The following is a 6,264-nucleotide window of genomic DNA, read 5'->3' on the forward strand; positions in this document are numbered from 1 at the left end:
GCTCCAAAAGAAAAGCATAAAGCTAAATGTGGAAAATTTTGCTTCTCAATGAGACCTCACAAATACTACCACCACTTCTATTAAAAGCAAAGTGTCACGTTTCCATAATTTGTTAATACTAGTTTGTGGTTTTAGTTGTTAAATTTGTTATTTTTTTAGAAGTTTTGAATTTAAGTAGTTGTGTCTGTGAGTATGAGTATGTATAATGTTAATAATTAAAATATTATAGATAAATATTATCTTATAATCGATGATAGATCCAAAAATATTTTTGAGGGTAGACACACATATTAATAATAAAAATTTTCGTATGGGGATGAACACAAATAAAATTTCAGAATGGATACCAATAATAAAATCGAAAAGTAATATAAAAAAATTCAAATTCCATAGTGGGCATGTGTCTATTCTCAATAAGTCTTATATATACCACTACTTGTAATATCCTAAAATATTAAAAAAATTGTTAGTTTTACTCCCATTATCTCATAATTGTTTTACCACAATTTTGCTCAAATAATAGAGAAAAAAATTATATAAGCTGGAGTTAAATTTATTTTTAAATTAAAATTTATGTTATAAAATTGGGTAAACTACTCAAATGATCACTAATGTTTGAGTAAGTTTTTTACACTGATGTTTTAAAAGTCATAAATGGACTATTAATTTTATCGTTTGTTACAAATTGGTGACTTTAATAACCGGTAACGTGAGTAATGGAAATCTTACGTGGTCTGTTAACTGCTTACTGGACCATTGACTGCGATATTAGAGAACCCATTGACTAACACTTCAATTGCAACCTCATTCCTTTATCTCTCAACTCTACTTTTTTAAATGAATGGAAATCACTGAAAAAGTTGCTCGATTGTTACTCTTGGTTCCACCACTTCCTTTAACAATACATCCCGCAAATATGACTTGTTTTTCTTCATCATCGTCGCTTGAGATTCTATAAAATTTTACTCGTTCTTTTAATCTTTTCACTAAAGAACCACCCAATTATACGGTGATATCGAGTGCAAATCACTGGAAAAGTTGCTCAATTGTTACTCTTGGTTCCACCACTTCCCTTAACAAAACATCCCGCAAATATGACTTGTTTTTCTTCATCATCATCGCTCGAAATTCTGTAGAATTTTACTCATTCTTTTAACTTTTTCACTAAAGAACCACCCAATTATACGATGATATCGAGTGTAAGGGTGGCGAATGAAACCATGAACTATATTCCTCAGTACACGGAGATCTTCAATGGCTTCTTGTTTAACCCCTCAGACCGATGCGGTTAACTCGATCCGATCTATGGAGTCGCATTAGGGCCATCGGAGCAACCCACCATAAAAAAATAGCGAAAAATTTAAAACTTTTATTAAAACATGTAAACTCATTAAAATGATTTATCAGTACTAAAAACATATTTTTAAACTCGGATATAAAAACAAAATACAAGTTACATACCCCCTAATCACATGTACCTTACTCTGTAATTAACGCCAGAATAACTCCCTTACTGACGTTGATAGTTGTACTGGTTCAATCCTTTTAACCTGAAAAGGGTGAGTAACATAGTGAGCTTTAAAAAGCTCAGTAATACAGAACTACCAGTTGATGCTATATGACATGTAGATAAATGGAAGGCCATATAATTTCCTTATTAAATCATATGTATACCAGTTTTCGGAATAATCTGGGGTTCTACTGGTAGTTCATCGAGTAAAAACCATGAAGATCTCAGTTCATAGGAAGCATTCATAGTATCACATTTTTAGGAGGTCGGATATGATGTCTAGTGTGTTCCATTTAAAACCAGTGAAAAGATATAAATATTTTAAAACCATAACGAAACCCTCCAACCATATTTCATTATGCAGTTTCCCATAATTGCATCCATAAGGGCTTACCCTAAGCACACATCAAAAGAGAGCCAACCTAAGGGAGCATCTTGGGGCATATGGGCCTACCCAAGAAAGTTATCAGGGCCATTGGGCCTACCCAAGAAAGATCTCAGGGCCGCAGGGCCTACCCAAGAATGATCTCAGGGCCACGGGGCCTACCTAAGAAAAATCTCAAGGCTGCAGGGCCTACCCAAGAATGATCTCGGGGCCGCAGAGCTTACCTAAGAGTCACATTAGGTCCGTAAAGATTTACCAGCTTGGTCAGAGTTGTACCTCCATGTTCCAGTCCTACAAAAAATCAGTATCTCAAGATACAATTTGTACAGTAAGAAGAATTTCCATAAATCCGTAATTATCGTAATCATATACTAGTGAAAATCGATAATCAAATAACAATCATAGTCCATAAGCCATCACCAGTAAGTCGGTGCATCAATAAAACATTAAACCATAGATTTTGGTGTACCACATTTCAAAATAGATAAACCAAGTAAGTAGTACATAGGGAGCACACTAGAGGGTCCAAGTGTTCTTCGGAGACACTTGGTAGTTATCAGAATGGATAACATGACACTGATGTCATTTGATCAAATTCCAGGAACAAGGTCCTATTGAAAGGAATCGATTACTATTCGTTCTAATCAAACATTTAAATCGATAATTTAGAATCCCACTATGATTCAGGTGTATCTGGAAGGTGTTCAGGAACATTTATACTGACTGAATTTTAGATTCAGATTTATGGAGAGTGATTTCATTACTCAACCAATCTGGAGTATCCAGAATCCTTTGCATCTGAGTTACTTGTGTGAATCAGATATGACCAGAGTGATTTGAGCCGATAAGGGAGAAACGCAGATTCAGAACATTTACCCTTTATATTAATCGATCAGATTATCGAACAACTCCCAGAACTGATGCATGTTGACTGGTCAATTCCCTACCCTTCTAGGGTATTCACTCTTTAATACCTAAAATTTATTGTCCATAGATCATCTTCATAATCATCACTGAATAGATCTTAAGGGAACGAACATATATTCCAATTGTCGTTATTTCATTTTCACGTTTCAATGATATTAGGAAATGCCAATATACTTGATTTGTGGTTCATAACCAATAGGAATAATACACTATGTAAACTCATCAGAGTTTCCAGACTTATCCAAATCACCTACTTAATCCTCGATCATTGAAGTTACTTGGTTCATTTAGTATTCAAGTCTATTCCAGTTACTTCGGGGTTTTCTAGAGTAATTCAGATGTTTCTGAATTTTGAATACATATTGAACTTCCGTTCAGTTCAATTTGGTATTCTTGATTAATATGTCTGTCGAATATCCACTTCTTAGTACTGAATGCTATCTAGATTTGAGATGAGCTGAGTACTTCCAAAATTATCATCGATCCAAACTTGAGGAGACGAACACAGATTCAAAGGGTAGTACAACACCCATGTTTATTTAGATTCCTTAATTAATCCAAGAGATTTACTTAGTTTAGGCCATTATGGCATTTTGGTCATTTTGGTGCTTGATGTTTTTCCTTTCATTTCAAAGCTTGAGGATATCTATTCATTCCTGAGCTTGATGATATTCTTGAGTCATTTCCATTACAGATATATTTTGGTCATTTTACAGATCTAGGGTTTTCAATCATTTCTTCCCGTCCAGTCTTATTATTTAATTCAAATTTATCATTTACTTCAGTTCTTTTGAACAATTATGTCAAAAGAGCACCATCGATAATTTATTCTTCAGGTATTTACTCATAACTCAGAGGTTTACAGATTATTACGAATTTTCTGTATAAACGTGTGAACTTAATGATGAAACTAGTAATTCTTCGATTTAGGCATGACTTCTTGAGTAGTTTTCCATTCAGGGTTAATTTGGGCTACTTTTCACTCTCAAGGGTAATTTCGTAATTTCTTAACTGTATCATATCGATATTAAAACTCTTAACAAAGATAATTATAATTTAGATATTCTAAGGTTAATCTCTTTTCCGGATAATATCTAAACTTTAAATTATTCCTTATCAAACTTCTAGTATCTTGTACAAGTCATCTTGGGTTTAGAAATCGGTTATCCATATTTCCTAAGCAAAACTAATATTTTCTATACACATCAATAATTTCATCATATCAATATGTCTTTACAAACTTCTTATCCAACTTCCAGGGTCAATTCTTGTCTTTTTACAACATAAGGGTATTTTCATATTTTTACCTAATCGAAGTATTATCATAATTTATCACTTAAACCGTATTCGGTTCGAATCCATCCATAATCAAACAAGCATAATAGACCAATCATATACATCCATGCATTTATTCAATATTAACATGTTCCATAAAGCGTAAAGAGGTAGTAATGTATTACCTCATTTTTCGTGCCATATTGATTGACCATTTAAATTCCATTCAAACACCCTCGATCTTTAATTCAACATCTCATAATTCCTCGGATAAAAAGCAATTGAAATTACATCAGAAACAGAGCTTAATTGCGAAAAAGGGATCAAATCAGGTGATGAATCAGTGAAAAATAGCTTACCGTTCGAATTTGGCGAAACGAATTTCAGAATCGGACTCAAGTCGTTGAAAAACATAAAATATGATTTTTCAAAAAAAAATTAACTTTTTGATCAAAGTCAACGGTCAGTGCAGGTTAACGGCTCAATCGGCTTGGCTCGGTTCAACAGCTCGGTTCGACCCGGCGGCTCGGCTCAGTGGCTCACCAAGCTGCCAGACAAGGCCCACTCGCAGGGGTAGTGTGTGGGGGCACGTGAGGCGGCCTAGAGGGTCCAAAAAATTCCGTAAAAATTTCTAAAAATATTTTATGGCATTTTGAGACACTTACCAAGCTCGGTTCATAATTTTGAACGGTGGAGAGCTCGATTCTGAAACATCAGAAACTTTAACTTCCTCACCCCTTCACACGCCGGCAACGACGGAGACAAGAAGAACACCGGTGGACTCGGAATGATGTAAGGAACACGATGGTGAGGGAGGTGTCGAAAACGGGTGGCCGGATCGACATGAATTGACGGAAAACCAATAACGATCGTGTTAAAACCGACGATACTTCCGGTTGAGATTTACGACGAACGATGCCGATTCACGATGAGAGGTTTGAGGGTTTTTTTTCATCGGTCGACAATGAACACGATGGTGGTTTCGAATCGACGAACGGTGGAGAAATCGGAGGTCAAAGGAGGGTTGGCGGGGGAGAGAAAATGGGAAAAATAATCTGGGAAAAAACAGATTACACGGGGGGAGAGAGAGTTTATAATTCAATACATAAGAAAAATAGGTAAATTCAGGACTGGCTCCCTGAATTTCCTACACTTCCTAAAATGGTCTACCAACTTTGCAATTTTACACTTTAATCCTCAATTTCTTCCAAAATACCATTTTAATTCAATACTTTATAATTTCTAAAATTTAGCCCCTAAATTGGGGTGTGACACTTTGGGTGGTGTTCAACCTATGGACTGCAACAACTTTAAATATAATAGTGGTGAAAGTTTCAAATATAGTAGAGGTGGGGTGGCGAAATCTCACAATCGCTGTAAAGGATTCCAATGCCTCCAACATCTCGTCGATCTAGTTCTTTCTTTTGTCGCTTGAGTTATCGACATATAAAAGTAGTTTGAAATGGCTTTCTTGGACAACAATTTGGTATCATTTTTGCATTGCTTTTCCCTGCATTTTTTAGCTTCCAATTGTTGATTTCCATTGTTAAGTTTTGTCAACTTTGGTTGTTGCAGGGTTTACTGAACAATTCTTTTTCATTTCCATTTTCATCAATGGCCTCGTCGTAAGCTTATGAGGCTCAAACTCTTATAAAGAACGCTAAGATACAAATTCTAAAGTGAAGGAGTTGCAGTATGAAAACGGAGATAAAAGTGAAGGAAACAGTAAAAACTTTAGAGAATGGGAAGAAAATGGTAGAAGAGATGACAAATTTACATCTGGAAGATAAAACCAAGAGGCTTGGCAAGCTTGTTTCAAGGCCAAGAAAGCTGATAGCAACAACAATGATCATGGAGTCTATGTAAATTTGGGTTTTAGTCTATGATGGCCATGTTTAGGGATTGGGTAAATTAGGGTTAGGGATTAGGTTTTTATTTAAAAGGGAATAGGTGATCATTGAAGAGATTTTACTCTCCATTGTGGAAATCTAGGTTAGCAGTTAACGAACCAGTTGTATTTTTCGCCACTCACGTTAACGACTGCTAATGTCAAGTGACCAATTTGAAACAAATGATAACGTTAGTGACCGATTTGTAACTTTTGAAACATCAATGGTGAATACTAAAACTTACTCAAATATTAATGACCATTTTCATAGTTTACCTT

Source organism: Hibiscus syriacus, unplaced genomic scaffold (assembly GCF_006381635.1).
Source record: "Hibiscus syriacus cultivar Baekdansim isolate YM2019G1 unplaced genomic scaffold, ASM638163v2 tig00112738_pilon, whole genome shotgun sequence".
Taxonomy (NCBI): Eukaryota; Viridiplantae; Streptophyta; class Magnoliopsida; order Malvales; family Malvaceae; genus Hibiscus; species Hibiscus syriacus.